The 20,421-nt window shown below is 38.6% G+C and overlaps 1 long non-coding RNA gene across 26 annotated transcripts in view; it reads left to right on the top strand.

The window, feature by feature from the left end:
* The window catches only part of LOC101726012 (uncharacterized), a 188,747-nt gene that overhangs the window by 16,024 nt on the left and 152,302 nt on the right, over window positions 1-20,421 (top strand). For 21 of the 26 annotated variants that reach the window (XR_015445556.1, XR_015445572.1, XR_015445563.1 and 18 more), the window contains one exon: window positions 5,040-12,891. This is a non-coding gene — a long non-coding RNA (uncharacterized LOC101726012). The other 5 variants (XR_015445568.1, XR_015445573.1, XR_015445564.1 and 2 more) reach the window with 5 other exon arrangements.

Below are 20,421 nucleotides of genomic sequence, written 5' to 3'. Positions count from 1 at the left end.
AGGTTTATACTGGAAAATAAGAGAAAATGGGAAAGAGACTTAAGCCTGAGAAGAAAAGCTGATGATAGCAAAGGGCTGATGGAGAAGATAAGGTTGGCCCCTTAACAAAGGAAAAAGGCCAGTTTTTTGAGGTGGTCTAGAGTCTGGTTGATAATTATCTCAGTCCTGGTTCCACAAAGCTCTCTGAAGAGTCCTTGCTGATAGGATAATCTGGTTCTTATGAGATGATTGCTCCTGCTTTGGGGCACAGCCTCAGTTTTGCAGAGGCTCTGGGGGAATGCACGGTAACTGCTGTTTTAGGGCGATGACTGGGGATTTCTTGGCTCCCATTGTAGGGCCGAAAGCAGAGTAGTTGGATTTCTGTGCAAATCTTTTTATTTTGTTTTCCTCGGGTTTTTTTTTTTTTTTTTTTTGTACCGGGGATCGAACTCTGGGTCCTTGCGCTTGCGCAGCAGGCGGCGAAACCACTGAGCTAAATCCCCGGCCCATTCCTTGGGTTTTGATATGGGATGAGATAAGTTAGGTAAATTTAGGACAAATAAACCTTATATTACTATCTTTTAGACAGATATTCCCTAATGATTAACTACCTACATGCAGAACTGAGCAGGGATCTGATCCAAAGTTTTAAGGTAATAAAGGAGACAAAAATAAAGGCAGGGATGCCAAACTTTGTTCTGTTTTTAGTTACAGATTGGACATTTGTAGGCGCAAGTAAAGAGTCACTTTTTTTTTTTTTTTTTTTTTAAGCAAAACCATCTTTTAAGGCCCTGCCAGCCTCAGAAAAGAACACTCATTCTTTTAATGGGTAACAGGTTAAGGTCTGTCCCTTTGTGGTGATACCAGGAGTTTTATTTTTTCATGTTGTTTATTCTTGGAGATACTACGGCGAAGGCATCCTGGCTTTAATGATGCACTTGGCTTTTTTTTTTTCCATTCAGTTTATTGATACATTTTAGGTATACAATACAGTTACATTCATCATTGGGATCTTGTACCTTTACATGATGTATCTTGGTTCTTATTTTTTCCCCATTCCCCTGCCCTCCCTCCACCCCTCCCTATTTACAAAGACTTTCTTTCCAATTTTTCCTTTTCTCATATTTTTTCTTTTCCCTTCTTTCCTTTTAATGCACTTGGCTTTTGAGACAGAGATCCTTCAGAAGAATAATGGGATAAGGAAGAACACATAATATACTTTTAATGGGTAATAGGTCCTGAGACCATGGCTTACTCATCTTTGTAATTCTCTTAATAATAAGGGGTTATATTCATTTCAATGAATATAGTCCAAAATATATGTTTAAGGGTATTCTAAAAGATTTAGGGATGAGCATGTTTGCTGATTGTCTTTTTTTTTTTTTTTTGGTACCGGGGATCGAACTGGGATGAGCATGTTAATAGTATTCATAGCAGAGCCGGGCATGGTGGCGCACACCTGTAATCCCAGCACTCAGGAGGCTGAGGCAGGAGGATTGCTGAGAATTTGAGGACAGCCTGGGCTACATAGTGAGTTCAAGGCCAGCCTGGACTATATAGCAAGACCTTGTCTCAAAAAACCAAAAAAAACAAAACTAAAACCACAAAAACCCCACAATATTCATAGCACTAGTAAACAATAGAAAAACTTTCTTGTTTCATGAATAAGAATTTGGTTAAATAAGTTTTGGAGTATTCATGTCATAATATAAGCCAGTAAAAAGAAAAATAGTCTTAGCTGTTCATGGTGTTGCATGCCTGTAATCTCAGCTATATGTTGGACTGAGACAGGAAGATCAAAAGTTTGAGCTCAGCTTGTGGAATGTAGTGAGCCCCTGTCTTAGAATAAAATAAAAAAAGGGCTGATAATATAGCTCAATGTTCCCTGGGTCCAATTGTTCAATTTCCAGTACAAAAAAAAAAAAGTCTTGTAGATTACTATTTGACTTGGAAAGATATATTAAGTGCAGAAAGCCACAGAGCAATAGTATAGCTTGTTTGTTTGTTTCTTTCTTTTTTTGACAGGGTCTCACTGTGTAGTTCAGACTGGCCTTGACCTCACTGTGTAGTCCAGGATGGCCTTGAACTCACTGCAATCCTTCTGCCTCAGCCTCCCGAGTGCTGGGATTATAGGGATGCACCACAATGTCCACCAAGTTTCATCTCATTTTTGTAAATTAAGAACTTGTATTTGTATAGGACATGATAGTTGCTGGAAGATCATACCCCAGGTGTTAACATGTTCTACAATTTGGGGTAATTTTCTTCTTTCTTTCTTTCTTTTTTCTATCCTTAATATCATTCTGGATTTTTTTTAACAATATGTATTTATGACTTTCAAATTTAAAGAAACATTGAAAGTATATTTACTTTGGGATTTATTTTTTCTGGTACTGGGGATCGAACTCAGGACCTTGAACTTGCCAGGCAGGTGTGGCACCACTGAGCTGTATCCTCGGCCCTGGAAATTTTTGACTGAACCAAAAATGGAGTAAAATCTAGGTAGTGAGGGGGCTGGAAGTTGAAGTAATTCACTTTGGAAAAGACCAGGATTGTATTGGAGAAGGGAGTGGTAGAAATAAAATTATTGTTTGTTTGCATGGTATTGGAGGGTGAACCCAGGGAATCCTGAGCTACATCCCTAGCCCTTTGTATTTTTTATTTTGGGGCAAGGTCTCCGTAAGTTGGTAAATTGACTGTGCTGTGCTTAATTGACCATCTTCCTCCCTCACCCTCCCAGAGTGCTGGGATTACAACCATGCACCAGCATGCCCAACTATAGCATCACTATTTTCTTTGTTTTTTTGGTACTGAGGATCAAACGGAGACCTTTCGCTTGCAAGGCAGACAGCGGAACCACTGAGCTAAATCCCTGGCCCTTTCTTTTTGAGACAGTGTCTTGCTCTGTAGTTCAGGCTGGCCTTGAATTCACTATGTAGCACAAGCTGGCCTCAAACTCATGGGGATCCTCCTACCTCAGTCTTCTGAGTGCTGGGATTACAGGTATGCCTACTATGACTGGCTAACATTGCTGTTTTTATCAGAGAAAGGCACTAATTACCAACTATCTCTTCATTCTTGGGATCTTACTGCAGGCATTTCGTGAATCATGGTTTATACTTATATTTATTTTTAATTTGGCTTTAAATACATTCCTTTTTCCACCCTGTCCCTCTGAGCTTTAATAGTCTGTGTAATTAATTGCTGGTAGTAGAAGCTGCTTGTGAGTGTACAGATTTTGCTTTTGTAAATGGCAGCCTTCTTTGCTCCAGTAAAGAGAGCCCGTCAAGGTTTTTGCCTCCACTCTTCTTCCCCCAGCTAAGCAGTGATCTTCCCCCACCTATGGTGAGAAAGCTTGCTGTCCAAGTCTCATGGTCCCTAGTAGATTAGAGGACAGATACTTTTTTGCTGCTGGTGGGTGGTGGGTGAAAGAATTAAATATAAGCTCTGGCTGGCCCAGCATGGTGGTGCATGCCTTTAATCCCAGTTCTCTGGGGAAGCTGAGGTAAGATCTGAAGTTTGAGCTCATCTTGGGCAGTTTAGGGACTTAGTGAGACCTTGTTTCAAATTTAAAAAGGGCGGGGCATTTAGCTCAGTGGAGAGGCCCTGGATTCAATCTGTAGTTGGGGGGGGTAAATAAAAAAAGGCCCTGGGAGAAGGCTTAAATTGAGGATTGCCTGGATCTTACAGAGTAACAAGAGTATTAGCAACAACATTAACAACATCCAATGATAAAAATTTACAGCCTGAATTTTGGGCCATTACTGAATTGCTAGATTTCTGGGTTGCTGTTCATGCTAAGCAGCTTATAAGGAACAGGCTGCCCAGTGAGCCATAGCACTGCAAGGTAGTTGGAGAGTACATAATCTCCAGTAAGTAGGGTCTATAGCCCCTTCCAGTTTGAAGAAGCTGTAGAAGACAGAGACCTCCACTCCTTCAGCACCCCATAAAGAATTACGGGGATTTGTGTCTCTCAGAGGGAAATGAAATAGGAGATAGAGTGTGGGTTAGACTGGCTAGGAAGAGAGGTGTGGGATCCCACCCAGCACCGCCTCTCAGGAACCATATGTAGAAATTCTCATGTTCATTTGAGATTTGGATGGCATAAAAGGACACAGACGCCATGAAAAGCTCACTGTCAAGCTCACTGTCGAGGCTTTCCTCACTGATAGCCCACCCAGTGTCCTCCAGGGTATATTTTTATCTTGCTTTTATCTGTTTTACTCAGGCAAAGCTTGCTCTGCAGGGCCAGTTTCTCACTCACTTTTCACTTTTACTTTTTAAAATAAACTTTATCACCATCAAAAAATAAAAACAAAACAAAAAAACTCAAAGGAATAAGCTGCCTTCTTAGAAAGAAGATCTTTGGGGGTCTTTGGCTTGTCCTTTGTGGTCTCACCTGTCAGAGCTTTGTTCCCCCAGTGATTGAGTCTTGGAGGTAGGGGATCAGCCACTGGTATACTAGCTCTTTGTGATCCTTCTGAAAGTCTAGGCAGCTAGGTATTCCCTTTCATTTATGGCAAGGTGAGTCCTGGTGCAAATTGAACTTATAAATGACAGGGCTTAGTTCAGAGCCCAGAGTTTTGTTAACTTTCCCTAACGGTGTGAACCAGATGTTGTCTGATGACTAGATGAAGGTTTCATTCACCTTCACAGGCTATTTTGGTAAGGAGTATGGATTGTAGATTCATAAAATGCCAGCTGTAGAAAGGTCGCTAAGGGATCAAGTTTACCCTCTAATCAAAGAGATAGATATTGGCAGGAATTAGGAAGGTCAGTTCACATCTGAGAGTTTCTTAACACTTTGGTTATAATCATTTGGTGCATCTGTACCCAAGTAAATCATATTTAAAGTGGGAATAAGAATCTTTATTAAATAACTATAAGCCTTTGTGAGATAAAGAACATAATTGTGATTCTAATGTAAAAGTTTACCAAGAATGGAAATCTGAAGTTCATAGTCTAGCTGAATAGATGACCAAAGTGGTAAAAATAAATTTAAAGCTAGACCTCAAACTTTGACTGTTCCATCTTAAATGTTTCTTCTTCGTATTCTACAGGTGATGGCAAATGCTGTGAGAAACCAAGGCACTGGTGAAGAGATATATTGAGTCCAGCCTAGTCCATTGAGGTTATGAGAGAATTGGGAGAGTCTCAAATCAGTATCCTATATGTACATAGTTATCAAACCATTGTGAAATCTTGGTAAGTGGCTTTGGTAGGTTTGCCCATACAGTGGGAACGAACATAGAAAGTGGTCTTAATAACAAGCACTAATTATTTGATGTTTTCCTATTATGATTAGAAAGCAGGTTAAAATATTCAAGCTGTACTAGAGAATAAAGAATCTAATTTCCTTTTCCCACATTCCCATTTTTTATGGATGGGGGAATTAGAAGTTGCCCAAATTTGTAGCTAGTTGGGGTAGAATATGGTTTTGAATCCAAGCCCTGTTGTATCTTCTATCCAGTGCTTCAACCCAGTGCTTCATCTAGATTTCATCCAAATCCAAAAAGGCTGGTTATGTGAGACAGAAATGTTTTTATCTTACACTAAAAGATTTTTATAATGGCTTCAGAGATTGTACTTTCCAGATGATGGAAATTTCCATGGTGTAAAATTTTATTATGTATAAAATCACCTGGGGTGCTTGTTAAACGTGCAGATTCCTAGACAACCAGCATTATCATTGGTCAAGAATAACATTAAGAGGGCCAGGGATTTAGGTCAGTGGTTCTGGTGCCTGCCTCGCAAGCGAAAGGTCCAGAGTTCAATCCCCAGTACCAAAAAAAGAATAACATTAAGATCTATCTATTATTTATACTGAGGCTTCCTGCTTCGCATATTCTCCGGAGTGCCAGGATAATTTCCCTGTCATCACAGATGTTCGTTGTGTAGAAGTCTTGATAAGTTATCCATAGTTTTGGTGGATTTCCTTATTTGGCAGCAGAGAGCAGTGAGGAAAGTGACCACAGTGTAACACTTAGCCTTCCTTCTGCAGATAGTTAATAAGTAGTTACTAAATGCCAGAGACTGTTCTATACATTAACAAAGTCCTCATCATGGAACTGTCATTCTTGTGAGGTTGGGCAAAGGAATAAATAACCAGTAAGTATATAATGTGGACTGCAGATGTAGCCCAGTGGTAGAGCCCTTGCCTAGCATGTGCAAGGTTCTGGGTTCAATCACCAGCTATATACACACACAAGTTAAAAACGTATAATGTATCGTAAGTGTCATATTGGATTTTACATTATGATATGAAAAATTCCATTAAAATGGTTAAGTTAAATTAAGCAGCATCTTGTGTTTTCTTTCTTTCCTCTGTTCTCTCTTTTGATACCTGCTGATGTCTCTCAATGCAATGGAGGCTGATCCAGCTGAGTTCGGGGAAGGTAATAGATGATGCAAGCAATCTTCTTCTTTTTATAACTCCTCATTAGGTTGGATTGTGAAGGATATCTTTTTTGAGACAGGGTCTCACTATGTAGTTTAGGCCAGCCTTGAGCTCACTATGTAGCCCAAGCTGGCCTCGAACTCTTGGTGATCTTCCTGCCTCAGCCGGCTCAGTGCTGGGACTACAGATGTGTGCGACCATGCCCAGTGTGAAGGATATCTTTGAAAACTGTTTTATAGTCTACCAGAAGAGGAGGGGGGTTTTTTCTCAGTGATTAAGGTAATTGTGAATAAGGTAAGTAGGGGAAGAAAGGCTGATTTTGCCCTGACTCCTATCAGGGAAACTCTTAGAAATGCCATTTCTAGTACAAGTGACAGATCAGGACTTTCAAAGCCTGTAACATACTCTACATCTATAATATAATCTCAGTGTAGCTTAGATAGATATAGTTACTCCAATCTGTAATCACCACTGCTGAGGATCAGCTTTTGATTTTTTTTCCCACTCAAATTTGACTCACCAAGAGTATATTCACAAATTGGGCTGTGTTTTGTATGCCTCATTGTAATTAACTCATTTATTCTATATGTTTCTCCCATTTCTTCCTTTTCAGGGCTAACTTTTAAAATTAGGCAATTCATAAGTATCCAAAATTATAATTTATATTTCCTAATTTTAACTTTATCCTGATTTTAGTATACGTCCCTCTTAGACTTTTCTGTATATTTCTGTTATATGTCTTAACCTTTCTGGGGGAGAAGCCACCTTGGAAGGTTAATTTTCTGCAGGTTTGTACTGAAGAAATATGTGACATGTAGCCTTAATCTGATGTCATTTCTTGACCACCTGCTCTGAGCCATATGTGTATATATTCTGTCATTGAGTCTTTGCCAAAACTCAAATAGGTACGTGTTAGTTTCTATCTTCATTTCAAAGATGAGTCTTGGGAAGCCTAAGTAAATTTACGTAGATCATAATGCTAATTAGTAGTTGAACCAGGATTTAGGAGCATAATTCATGATGCTCTTTTCTTTTTCTTTTTGTTTTGTGTTGGAGAATCAAACCCAGGGCATTGTGCAAACTAAACATGTCTCTACTATTAGGCTAACCTCTCATCCCCCCCACCTTTGTGGTTCCAGGGATTGAACATAGGGCCTTGCACATGGTAAAAACACGCTCTACTGCTAAGCTTCACCCTTAGCCCTCTCATTTCTCTTTTTTTTTGGTACCAAGGATTGAACTCAGGACCTTGCGCTTGTGAGGCAGGCGCCAGAACCCTCTCATTTTCTATTTAAGTGTTCTAAAGTTAATTTTTTTTTTTTAAATCTTGGAATTTGGTCTTTAATGAGCATAAAATAGCGAAGTGTAATAATACTGGAACTGGGGGGGGAAGTCCTTGAATTCTTTAAGAAACACTTAGTTAATGTGTACAAATTGTTCTCTGGAATTGGAAGTCAGAATCCTTTTTTTCTTTTTGTACTTAGAATTGAACCCAGGGCCTCAAGAATGTTGGCAAATGCTCTAGCATTGGGCCACATCCCCATCCCCATTTAAAAAAGATTTTTAAATTTGAGGTGGGGTCTTGCTAAGCTGCCCACACTGGCCTTGAACTTGAAATCCTTCTGCTTGAACTTGAAATCCTCCTCTACCTCTTTCAGCCTTCCCTGTTAAATCTTGTCTACTGTATATTCCTGGTAATCCCTATTGTATTCCCTCTCAGCAACATATGAGTGAATTGGTAATGCTCTTCTAGCTAAAACCCTTTATAGCAGTTTTTCTTTTCTACTTTCTATGAAAGGCAAGTTACATACCTACTGTCTAGGAACCTTCTTACCATGTTATTCTGTTGAAGGCAGGTAACAACTACTCATGCTCAAAAAGACTAGATCAGGAGCCTCACCCTCATACCTTTATAGCTAATGATTTTGGGATGTCCGGGCTTCTGGGAGGGCTTGGGAACCTTCAAGAATTCTGTTTACTTTTTAGAACCTTTTTTTTTCGTTTTGTAGTACTAGGGATTAAATCTTGCCATCTTTCTTCCTTAGCCACTTGAGTAGCTGAGATTACATGTGTGCTATGTGCCTCACCCAGTTTATTTGTACTCTTATTGCATGACTTTATTTTCAAAATACCCTGTGACAGTCTTCATGAAAAAGAAAACAAAGTATGATGGGGAGTTATGCAGAGGCACTTGAAGATGGTTCTAAATTTATCTGCAAGGAAATAGTGTATATAAGGCTTTGAACCAGTTACTCCTTGGTACCTCTGCTAATGATTTTTTTTGGGGGGGAGGGCGGAGACAGGGTCTTGCTATGTGGTTCAGGCTGGCCTTGAACATACTATGTAGCCCAGGCTGGTCTCCCACGTGCTGGGATTACAGGCGTGTACCATCACATCTACTAGCCAGTGATACTTTTAACATGGTATTGTATGTCTACAGGTTGAATACCCCTTATCTTGTTTGTTTTTGGTACCGGGGATCGAACTCGGGACCTTCTGCTTGCAAGGCAGGCGGCAGAACCACTAAGCCAAATCCCCGGCCCTGAATACCATACCTCATCTTAAATATTTCAGACTAAAAGTGTTTCAGATTTCAGAGTTTTTAGATTTTGTAGTATTTATATAGACTTTTTTGGTTGACTATTCCTGATCTGAAATTTAAAATGCTCCTACTTGAATTTAGGAAGATTTTGGATTTTGAGATAGGAATGTTCAGCTTTGTTTTAGGTCATTCAGATCTGTATTCTTTTATAGAACCTAATTTTGGAGGTTGTCATTTCTTAAGCAACCTTTTGTGAGGTCACTCATACATTTTATCATTCTTATTCATAAGCATCATTGGTTCTTATCGCTTAATGTGCTTTCCTTCACACGAGATTATAATATAGTCTTCTGACTTGACTACTTAACTCAGTTTATTAGAAATAATCTAATTAGGGCCAGGGATTTAGCTCAGTGGTTCCGCCACCAGCCTTGTAAGCACAAGGTCCTGAGTTCAATCCCCGGTACCAAAAAAAAGAAAGAAATAGTCTAATTAATTTGGTAAACGGTTCTAAGCATAAATTTCCTTTGTTCTGTTAGGTCTAGGTTTTCTTCTAGGTCTAGGTTGTATTCATCACATAAAGGGTTTGCTTGGTTTTTGTTTGTTTGTTTGTTTGTTTTGTTGCTGGGGATAGAACCCAGGGCCTAAGCATACAAGCCAAGTACTCTATACTGAGATACTGAGCTACACCCCCAGCCCTAAGAGGTTCTCTATGGTAGGTATTGGCAAACTTTCTGTAAAGGGTCAGATAGTTTACTCAACTCTGTGGTTGTAGCAAAAAGCATCCATAAACAATATGAAAACAAATGGTCATGACAAACTCATTTTATAAAGACAGGCAGTAGGATCCAGGTGTAGTAGTGCACACCTGTAATTTCAGCATTCTGGGAGGTTGAGGCAGGAGGATTACAAGTTCAAGCCCAGCTTTGGTAACTTTGCAACTTAGTGAGACCCTGTCTCAAAATTAAAAAAAAAAAAAAAAGAAAGGCTGGGATGTATTAGTGTGAAGGCAGTAGGCTGGATTTGGGCCACAGGCAATAGCATTCTGTCCCTTGCTCTACATTATTGTGTGTGTGTGTGTGTGTGTGTGTGTGTGTGTGTACATGTACTCACGATGCTTGTATGTGTATGCACACATATACACACAAAGAGTTTAGAACAAAAAGACATACCTACAGTAAGTAAACGTTCTGAATGATTTTATTCATACTGTGTGTAATACAATAGCAGTGATAAAGCTCTCCTTGGAAAGTCTTGTGATCTGTGCCTCATGTGCATGACTGGTAGAATAATAATATAATCTTTATGGGTGATGTTAGTAGTATCTCTTCAGAGGAACATCTTTGCCATGAGTCTATCTTTGCATAGCTTAGAAGTGGCATTGTCTTTACCTTACTTGTTCTTATTCTTGTCTTATCAGCTGTAGTGTTTGGCTTCTTCACCAGCATGTCTTCCACTTTACTTAGGCTCTTAAGCAAATCTAACAGAAGTTACTTTGCTTATAATCTCTGTCCCAACAGTTGAAATAGGAAGCTATGGTTTTGGTAATTTGCTATGTCAATCCCTAAATTTGGTTTTCAGGATTTAGAGACAGTAATCCTCCCATTGATATCTTGAAAGGGGATCTGGACAAAGTAACAGATATTTCACTCAGTCAGGTAAGTGATTGTTGAACATGAAAGTAAATATTTTTCCTCTGGCCTTTTTGGTATATTTTTTACATTTAATAGTTTTCCCAATAGTAAACCAACCTTGCATTTCTGAAAGAAAATTCCTACTTTTCAAGGATTTTGAATTATGTTTGCTAAATTTATTATTTCAGTTTTGTTTTTTGTTATATTTAATTTATTAGTATTTTCTTTCCATGTTCAAATATGAGTTTTTGGGAGGCGGATGACAATCTTTGGCAGTTGATGATGTTAGGGTAATTAATGAAATATTTTGTTGACTGCTCTTTTTTTTTTTTTGGTCCCGGGCATTGAACTTGGATCCTTGCGCTTGCGAGGAAGGCGGTGGAACCACTGAGCTAAATCCCCAGCCTGACTGCTCTTTTAAACTAAGCAGATCTGAAATATATCCCATACCATTAAATATACTTTAGTAATATTTTTAAATTGGCACATAATATGCCATTTATGAATATAAAAATTTAATTGTACATGATTTTGGATGCTTGTTTCAATTATTTCATTTATTCATTTATTGTGGTGATGGAGATTGAATACAGAGTTTCCTGCATGCTAGGCAAGTGTTTTACCACTAAGTTATACCCTCTAGTCCCTTCTCTTTTAATAATTGTGTGTAAATAATGAATATTCCTGTAGGTAAATTTTTACACATCCATGTTTATCTTTTTTTTTTTTTTTTTTTTTTTTTTTGGTACTGGGGATCGAACTCAGGACCTTGTGCTTTCGAGGCAGGCGCCGGAACCACTGAGCTAAATCCCTGGCCCCATGTTTATCTTTAAAAGTGCCCATTTATCTATACCTTTACTGTTGTATTGTATTAAGGTTTTTAAAAAATTTGCCTGTTGCAAAGATAGAAAATGGTTTTGCTATTTCAGTTTTTATGTCCTTGATTCATAATGAACTACAGCAAAGAAAAATCTGTGTTCTTATTTTTGAGTTTCTTTTTCACACTGATTTTTTATTGTTGTACTAGGGATTGAACCCAGGGCCTTAATGCATGCTATGTAAGTACTTTACTACTCAGCTACACCTCCAGTGCTCTTTTATTTTGACAGTGTCTCTCTAGGTTGCCCAGGCTAGCCTCAAACTTGAGATCTTCCTGCTTCAGCATTTCAAATAGCCTGACTTATTATTATCTTTGATACAAATCTATTCCATTATATCTCTTTGGTGTGTGATATGGAACTAATTTTCAAAATGTGGAGCACATTCAGGGTTTGGGAGATAAAGGTACTTGGTGGGTAAGAGTTTCAAACTTTTTCAGTGGTCTGCTTTTAACATGACTTAAATGTTCTCTTAGTTTCTTTGTCTTCTGAGATTTTGGTATTGCTGGATTATGCTCTAACTCTATGACAGGAAAATAGTTTTGGCTTTGTGGGCCATATGAATTCTGCCATTGTAGCATGAAAACAGTTATAGACAATGCATAAATGGACGTGCATGGAGCTATGTTCCAACAAAACTATTTATAAAAAAAAGCCAGTTGCTGTAGTTTGCCAATACCTGCCTTAGGACATTTTACTCTTACAACTTCTGCTCTTTCTGTTTTTTGTTTTGTTTTTTTTGTACCAGGGATCGAACTCGGGGGGGTAGCAGGCATCGAAACCACTGAGCTAAATCCCCAGTCCCTTCTGCTCTTTCTGGATGTGGTCCCTGCCTGTAGTCTCAGCACTCAGGAGGCTGAGGCCGGAGGATTGTGAGTTTAAGGCTAGCCTGAACTACAGTAGCAAGACCCTGTCTCAGAAAACCAAAAAACAAAAAAAAGAAAAAAAAAAGAAAAAAACCTCTCGTATTTTCTGCTTAGTCATGGTGATCTATCCGAACCTTTCCTATAACCTTCTGCAGCACTTTTTTCACTTCCAGTCTTTGCTACTGATTACCTATTTCCCTATTTTATAATTGTAATGTTTTGGAGAACATCTGTGGTAACTAAATGGGATACTTTGCATTTTATTAGTATGTAATGTTAGGATGTGACAGTGATTTGCTTGGCTGCCCACCTCATTGTTACTGTATAACTAATTCCAAATAACTCCATTTTATTGTAGACAGCTAAGTTAGAACTTAAGAGAGAGAGTGATTGGGCCCTTGTGGGAGTCCAGTGCAAAAGATGAAAACACATCAAAATTGTGGCTTAGTGGCAAATCTGAAGAGGGCCAGGCTTCAAAGTGGAAAACCGATATAGACAGGCCTGCTCACCTCCCTAGAGATAAACAGCAATTTGAGATTATACTGCAATTAGCACCAACTGGCCCAATGAGCCCAGAGAGGCATCAGATACAGAGGTGAGTGCGAGAACATCCAGACCTATACTCCCATCCCTTTCCAGGAATGCCTTTGTTCTTTCTATGATTAGAAGTTATAATGATGCTCTCCATATACATATTTTTGTTTCCCTGTTGGAACAATATTAGCTATGTGACTATACTTGTAATCCTACGAGTTGATTATAGTTTGACCTACATTTTACTCATATTGTGACTTTGTTGTATAAAATACCTCTGACAAAGAGCCTCAGCGGCAACCCACTCAAGACCCCTCCTGGAAAAGCAAGAGCTATTCTTCTCCTTATTTCTAATAAAACTGCTATCTTTCTTTGGTTCAAGACTTCATTCCTCATTGTTTTGACACCATGAACTTGGAACATATGACATCTAACAGGTTGGGAGTTATTTTCCTCATAACACTTTTGAGTGGTTTGTTCCTTACATTCTAGACTTCATTGTAAGAAAAGGGCTTATTTGGATAATTTTAAGAAGTTTATGGAACTTCTCTTTAATGTAGTATCATTAGTATGATTCAGTTTATCTCTGGCTTTCTGTGCATGTCATCTTGCTTACACTATAGGCTAATTTCCTCATACTTTGTTTTCCTTTACCTCCTAACTCCTGAATATTATGTGTTTTTCTCATTTCATCCTAGCTCATCTTTCTCTACACACTGTCTTCTTTAGCTCTGGCTGCTGTCCATGCCATCCAGTTGCCATTAAATTGAGAATCTGATTTCTTGTGGGTGGTTAAGTTTCTGAGACCGGTAGGAGCTGCTATTTGGCAGGTCTAGGACACTTTGTCCTATTGATTGCTGTATGCAACTATCTTTTCCTATGCATAATTCAAAATTGCTTTAGCCTAACATAGTATAGCTACTATAGGTATATCCAGTATAAATTAATTGCTCTAAAACTAGAAGGCAACCCATTCATGGAGTATTCAGAAATGTCTGATACTTGACTCTCTTTGGAGCTTGACACCATCTGACAGAAACGATGCAACTCTACTTTCCTTAATGTCTTTGTTCTCTCCTTCCTGCTAACTGGCTTCCTCGTCCTCTATCTTATTACCCATAGTTTCTTTTTCTTTATAGTTCCTCATTCCTCTGCCTAATGACAAGTTGATCTTACTTAAATCTTACATGATTCTTTCATAGGCTGTGATATATTCTTATATTGGGTATCCATTCATCTTCAGCTGCTGAGTTTGTGTTCTTCTGTTTTTCCCAATTTTAAGTTGACTATAATTTTTTCAGCTTGTCCTTGTCTGGGGAGGTCTTTTGTGTCATGACAAGTCATAGGCTATTTACCAGCATGGATACCTGTCCTTGGGTCTGATCTTTACCTTTGGTTTGATCAGCCATGGGTTTGGAGGATGGATAGTTGATCATAGGAATGCTGCCTTAGCCAGGGTTGTTGGCAGTACAGTTTTTCCTTTGGAAAGATATTGGGGATGGGTGACACTGACATTTATTTACTTCTGTCAAGTTTAGCTCTCTAAAGCACTTACTACAGCAGCTACCCAGTCTCTCAAAGATTCACCTTCTAGTAGGTATAAGTTCTAAGTTCCATGATATCACATACTGGTTTACACATCTTCAGGACAAAGAGGATGCTCTGTAAGTTTGTAACCAGTTCTCTAAATTGTATTCCTCTTGAAGGGGCTGTTCTGTTTTCTACTATTCGTTAGCACTTTGTTTGAAGCAAATTCTCTGGTGAGCTCACCAAATGACAGGTTATTGGCAATCTACCTGTAGGGAGATAATGGTGTAACGGCAGAACAGCACACGAAAGAACCAAAAGAACCAAGCAATGCTCTGAGAGGTGGAGGGTAACTAAGGTTTATTACGTGGCGGGCCCAGAGGAATTTGTGATTCCAGATTCTGAGCTCTGAGTAGTGGTTATGCAATTTCTTTTATAGCAAAGTTATAGAAGCAGAACAAAGGCAGTTATTCAAGCAGTGACAGTTTGCAGCTTAGCACATCTGGATGTTCTTGGTTGGTTGAAGAAAAAACAGGCTCCCATAAAAGCAGGATGTGGCAAAACCATTATCTGCAGGAACAGAGTTGTCAGGCCAAGGAACAGCAGCCACAGGGAGGAGGAAGACTAAGGGAGAAAGTGACAGTATTAGTTGCGGCCTTTAGAGTTTTTTCTAACACTTAAGACTTAGGTTTTGTCTTTTTAAGTTTGCCTTCCTCATCAGTGGTGACTGGGATGACAAAATTTCAAGTATAGAGGGACCTTAATATGGTTAAGCCCCTTATGAATGCTAGCTGGGTCTAGAGAAGCCCTAGGAAGCTCAGCAGCGAGAGTTGGTGCATCTTCACACGTAGGGTTGTACATTTGTGTAACTTAGCTGCTGTCTCTTTGCTTATCTTTTGTGTCTTATAATTTCTCCTACTAGGTATTAGCCTGTACATCCACTTGATTTTTTTCTCCATTTCATATTTTTCTCCATTTTTTTAAAACTTCAACTTGCTCATAAGCTTTTGCTTTCTTATGGCCCTCATGACCTCATGTCTGTGTTGTGTGCTGGCTTGCTGCAAAACCTTTCAGTTTCAGTTCCCTTTATTGTGATTACTTGACAGTCTACTTCTAATTTCTGAGAACACAACTTTAACTAAGCCTGTCCTACTAGTACAGTTAAAAACAATGGAGTCATTTAATTCTAAACAGTACCCTACAGTTATTCTTGCTTCCATTATCCTAAAAAAGGTAGAAAATAAAATAACAAAAGCTGAGGAGATTGCTGATGCTCTTGGCAAGAGCACATGGATGTTGGATCTCCTAGGCCAGTGATGGGAAACCTAGAGCTTTCAATGATAGAAACATAGAAACAGCTTACTGTGGCACACGTGCCATAGGTTCGCCACCACTGTCCTAGGCTGACCTTTGGTCACCTTTGCCCTACTCCCACCTCATTACAAGGCTCATAAATATGTAATACATGCCATAAATATGAGTAAGATCAGAGTGAATTCTGGAACAAGTATGAGTGTTGAGAGCCCCTAAGATGACTCAGTACCCTGTCAATCATTCCTGTCAATCACATCTAGAGATTCAGTGAGAAGCACCTAAGAGGAGGTGTCTGGCCTTTAAATTCTGAAAGTCTTTTTTATTCGTTCTTTTTTTTTTTTTTTTTTTTTTTTTGCTTTTGCTACTTTTGTATGGTTTGACCTGTGTGCAGTGCTTTTCTGTCACTGCAGCACCTTTTTCTGTCTGTGCCCTCACTTATGGTGACACAGACTTGCCCTGAGCACAACTTTCCTTGTTCTTCAGTAAACATAGCTGCTTACTACTTACCTTACTACTGTCCTGGGTGTATACTTGGTAATTCTTTGCTTATCATACATGAGAACTTAGACTATTGTTGCCCCATTCCACTGTAACCCTACCCCAATTTGGTTACGTATATATAAGAAATAACAGTTGGTAGATCTTCACCTTCATGTTCTGCAGTTAATGTGATGATTATTCTTAGTTTCTCCTGCTTTTACACTGCTTGTTTCTTACAGCTTTTAAAGTAGCCATTAACAACTGACTTCTCTATCATTTATTTACAAATGCCTGTAGGACCCAGGTGGGTTAAAAGTGTGAGATGGTTCTGGTATTAATTCTCTTCTTTTTTCTTGAAATGCTGTTTTTTGTTTTTATTTTCCTTGCCTTTTTTTGTTTATCTACCTTTGATAGAGACATTTAAAGAGATTTTTCTTTTTAAAATTTAAAAAATTTTTGATAGTACATGTTTGTAGTACATAATGAATTACATTAATCATGGGGACTTGGTACATAACATGTCTTAGTTGAGATTTTTCTAAAATATAAACAAGAGTACAGTTGTGTTGGTCAAGGGTAACTGATGCTTCTAAAAAGATAGCAAGTGTTTGGGATATGGGCAACATGAACATAGACAATTCATCTCAAGGGGAAAGGCTGTTAGTAGTACTTGGAAGCTGCTAATTGTTATTCAATAGAAATGTGGGGCTAGGATTGCCAGGATTTCTGGCTCTCTATTTGGAGCCTGATTGTCTTCAGTTTTTTTAAAAAAAATACTTTATTTATTTAGTAGTTCAGACTGGCCTTGAACTCACTGTAATCCAGGCTGGCCTTGAACTCAAGGCAATCCTCCTGCCTCAGCCTGCTAAGTGGTCGGACTAGAAGTGTGCACCACCATACCTAGCTTCAATTTTATTTTTTTTTAAATGTTTCAGGTCACCATGGTAGTGCATGCCTATAATCCTAGCACTCTAGGAGGTCAAAGCAGGAGGAAGGCAAGTTTGAGCCCACACAGGGCAATTTAGTGACTTAGCATGACCCTGTCTCAAAATTAAAATATAAAAAAGTGGGTATGTAGCATAATGGGAAGGCACTGGGTTCGATCTCCAGTATTGCAAAAAAAAAAAAAAAAAAGCTTTAGCCCAACAGAATATATTTATATATAGTTTTATAGCCTTATAACTTTTATTTTTTCATAATATTGGCTTATTTGGAATCTTACCTTTTTTTTTTTTTTTTTTTTTTGGTACTGGGAATTGAACTCAGGACCTTGTGCTTGCCAGGCAGGCGAGGTGCCACTGAGCTAAAGCTCCAGCAATCTTACCTTTTTTTACATGTGTTACAAAACATGAGAATATAGTAGCACACTACCTGTTCAACTCAGTTGCCCTGTTCTTGGCAGTTACTACTATTCTGTTTGAACTTCACTTTCGTAATATGCATGAATTACGGAGCTGTTAACATCACTTTATGTCTTAAGTTCTCAGTATTAGACACAAAAGTACTAATTTGTATTTATAGTGAATTTGGTGGTATATTTCAATTCTTTAAAGTGTTGTATGCCCCCGTGTAGAGTATCCGTGGTTGCTTTCCCTGAAATGTCAGTAGTGACCTCAGTCATTGTGACAACTGAAAATGTCCCTACAAAATTTTTGCATTACCCAGGGATTGTACTGTTTTAGGTAGAATCATTGTTCTAGATCTCTGCTATTGACAGTGTTTCTCTTCACTTACTCTGTTCTGCTTTCTCACTTGTTCATGTATAGTTTCTGCTAATAGACAATTTTGAGTTTATCCTCACACGTTTTTATTTTGTGAAACCTTTCAGGTTCAGTTTTTGCTAGTGTATACCTGATTCTTTGTTCTGTGAGAACAGAGGATCTAATACTCTTAATATTCTAGCCTGGGCTGTAGCAGTGATGTGCCTGTTCTCTATCCCACTACCTGGTAAACCCAGACCTAAATATTTTACATTCCCAAATTCCTAGGAACCAGAAAATCTTGATTCAGCTCATCTTTTTTTTTTTTTTTTTTTTTCCTAGAGCTATTCACTTGTACTCCATGTTTGTCTTTTTTTTTTTTTTTTTTTTTGGCACTGGCGATCAAACTTGGGACCTTGTGCTTGCCAGGCAGGTGGTGGAACCACTGAGCTAAATCCCTGGCCTTCCATGTTTGTCTTTTGATCTACTGCCATGTGAAAAAAAACAAAACAAAACAACTTTTCTTTGGCTTTGTATCGAGTAGGAATTTTGTACAATTCTTTTTCCTTAGAAGAGGCTGAGGGAGTAAATGGCAAGATACCATGACTGATCTGACCAGGTGTATTTTACTCTGTGGCTGACAGATAAATATTTCTTAATATTTTTAGCCTAAAGCACATTCACATATTGCAACTTCCATATATAGAATCCCTAATGTATTCACCTCTGCCACTGTAAATAGTAACACAAATTACTATGTAGCTGTTTTTTTTTTTTTTTAGTACTGAGGGATTGAACTCAGGATCTTGGGCTTGCAAGGCAGGTGCAGCGTCACTGAGCTAAATCCCTGGCCCTGTTTTTGTTTTTTGAGACAGTCTCACTATGTAGCTCAGGCTGGCCTTGAACTCAGTAGTATATAGGCCAGGCTGGCCTTAAATTCACTATGTAGTCTAAGCTGGCCTCCAGTCCTTCTGCCTCAGCCTTCAGAATGCTGAGATTACAGGTGTCTGGCACCGCACCAAGCTGCTATCTGGCATTTGTGCCCCAAAATGATTTTATGAAGTAGTTTAAAAAGGCACATGACCCAAATTCATAGAAACAGCAGAATATTGGTTGCCTGTAGCTGAAAGGAGGGAATGGGAAGTTGTTTATTGGGAAGAGAGTTTCACTGTTGCAAAATGAAAAAGTTCTGGAGATGTGTGTCACAGTATTGTGAATATATTTAGTACTACTAAACTGTATACAAAAATGGTGAAGATGGTGAAAAAATGGAGCTAGAATATTCGATTTAACAGTTACACAGCCATCAGAATATATTAAAGTTTAGCATCTTCAAAGAAGAAAAAAATGCATGAACATCTTTTAATATAGCCTTTCATTTCTGTATATGAGTTTAGCATACTGGGCTGTGGGCCAAATCTGGGTCACCATGTTTTTTTTGTTGTTTTTGTTTTTTTTTTTCTTTTTTTGGTGCTGGGGATCAACCTTGGGTCCTTGTGCTTGTGAAGCAGGTGGCGGAACCACTGAGCTAAATCCCCGGCCCGGGTCACCATGTTTTTGTATATACCTTATGAGCAAAAAATGGTGTTTGCATTTTTTTTTGTTTGCATGTTTTAATGGTTGAAAAAATAAGGATTATAATATTTTGTGACATATAGAAATAATACTTTAAATTTCAGTGTTCATAAGTAAAGTTTTACTGGAACATTCATACATGGACATATTGTGTAGGTAGCTTTTATGCTATTGTAGCAGAATGGAGTAACTGGGACAAACTATATGGACTGCAAAAGCCTAAAATTTTTACTACTTGGTCATTGACAAAAATATTTGAGGTTGGTCTTTTGTAAGAGCTGGCAAGTCCCTCACAGTATTATTTTTGATAGCCTTGACTGCTTAATTAGCAACTGTCTCATGGAGTGAAGAGTGCTATTGTCATTATGTCCCATTATATGGGGGGGCATGTCTCATTTCCTTACTCCCTACTGTGAAACTTCAACCAGTTTCAAAAAAACTCACATGCTTTTTTTTTTTTTTTTTTTTTTTTTTTTTTTTGGTACCTGGGATTGAACTCAGGACCTTGTGCTTGGGAGGCAGGTGGTGGCACCACTGAGCTAAATCCCCGGCCCAAAGAAAATTTTTTTTTTTTTTTTGGTATGGGGATCGAACTTGGAACCTTGTGCTTGTGAGGCAGGCAGCGGAACCACTGAGCTAAATCCCTGGCCCAAAACTCACATTCTTGGTGAGCTTCAGTTGTGGCTACAGTCTAGTTAGCAATTTCTGGTTTGGTAGCTTCCTGTATTCCTCCCCAAAATAAAAGACTTCTCTTAGGTCAGCCAGGCAATTCAGACCACACAGAGTTAGGCATGGCCATCCTCTGAAGTAGACAAGGGTCTACTTACATAAGAGTCCAAATAGGAAAACTGGTGGAATAGAGACAGTTAAAATTTAAAGAAAATGAAATTTAATTTCCTCTCTGAGAATGGAAATGGTTCTAAGACAGATCTGAGAATGTCAGCAAGAAGGGTTTGTATCATGTAACTAATAACCATAGCATGTCTTACTTCCTT

The sequence above is a fragment of the Heterocephalus glaber genome, unplaced genomic scaffold (genome assembly GCF_053883595.1).
Source record: "Heterocephalus glaber isolate CG9 unplaced genomic scaffold, H.glaber_assembly_v1.0 deba00001613, whole genome shotgun sequence".
In the NCBI taxonomy this organism is placed as follows: Eukaryota; Metazoa; Chordata; class Mammalia; order Rodentia; family Bathyergidae; genus Heterocephalus; species Heterocephalus glaber.
Note: the sequence above shows the minus strand (reverse complement) of the source record. Positions and strands in the feature narration are given on the sequence as shown.